Below are 1,347 nucleotides of genomic sequence, written 5' to 3'. Positions count from 1 at the left end.
ATGGTATTGATTTCCTTATTTCTTTTTCAGCAATCTCTTGGCTGGTATACAGGAATCCAACTGATACTTGGATGTTGATCTTGTATCCTGCTACTATGCTAAATCTTTCAATGAGTTCCAGTAATTTTCTTGTTGAGTCTCTTGTGTTTTCTATGTACAGTATCATATCTTCAGCAAATAGGGATAGTTTTACTTCTTCCTTACCAATTTGGATGCCTTTGATTTCCCTTTCTTCCCTTCTTGCCCTGGCTAGGACTTTCAATACAATGTTGAATAGAACTGGTGATAGAGGGCATCCTTGTCTGGTTCCTGTTCACATGGGGAATGGTTTCAGTCTCTCCATTGAAAATAATGTTGGCTGTTAGTTTTGAATATATGCCCTTTATTATGTTGAGGAATGAGCCTTCTATTCCTATTTTGCTGAGAGTGTTGATCAAGAATGGGTGTTGGATTTTATCAAATGCCTTTTCTGCATCAATTGATAAGATCCTGTGGTTCTTTTCCTTTGTTTTATTTATGTGATGGATGATGTTGCTTGTTTTTCTAATGTTTAACCATCCTTGCATAACTGATATGAACCCCACTTGGTCATAATGTATTATTTTTTGATGTGTTGTTGCAGTGTATTGGTTAGGATTTTGTTGAAGATTTTTGCATCTATATTCATGAGGGATATTGGTCTGTAGTTTTCCTTTTCAGTGATGTCTTTGCCTGGTTTTGGCATCAAGGTTATGCTTGTTTCACAAAACAAATTAGGAAGGATTCCATCCTTTTCTGTGTTGCAGAATAGTTCGAGTAGGATTGGTATCAGTTCTTCTCTGAAGGTTTGGTAGAATTCTACAGAGAAACCGTCTGGGACAGGACTTTTTTTTGTTGGTAATTTTTTATGGCCTGTTTTATTTCTCCTTTTGTTATGCATCTGTTCAAATTTTCCACCTCAGTCTGTGTTAGTTTAGGTAAGTAGTATGTTTCTAGAAATCTGTCCCTTGCTTCTAGATTTTCAAATTTTTTGGAGTACAGTTTTTCATAGTATCCTGATATTATCCTTTTTCATTTCAGTTGGCTCTGTTGTGAAGCTACCCAATTGTTTATTATTCATGTTCTTTGTATTCTCTACCTCTTTTCCTTTGTTAAATTTGCCAGTGGTTTGTTAATTTTATTAATCTTCTCAAAAAACCAACTTCTAGTCTTTTTTATTTTTTCTATTGTCTTTCTATTTTCTTATTTATTTATTTATTTCAGCTCAAATCTTTATTATTTCTTTTCTTCTGGTGACTGTAGGCTTTTTTTTGCTACTCTTTTTCTAATTGTTGGAGATGTTGGGTTAAGGTGTTGATTTGGCTCACT

The sequence above is a fragment of the Orycteropus afer genome, unplaced genomic scaffold (assembly GCF_000298275.1).
Source record: "Orycteropus afer afer isolate SDZICR_OR568_19922 unplaced genomic scaffold, OryAfe1.0 scaffold00583, whole genome shotgun sequence".
NCBI lineage: Eukaryota > Metazoa > Chordata > Mammalia > Tubulidentata > Orycteropodidae > Orycteropus > Orycteropus afer.
This window is presented reverse-complemented; position numbering follows the sequence as displayed.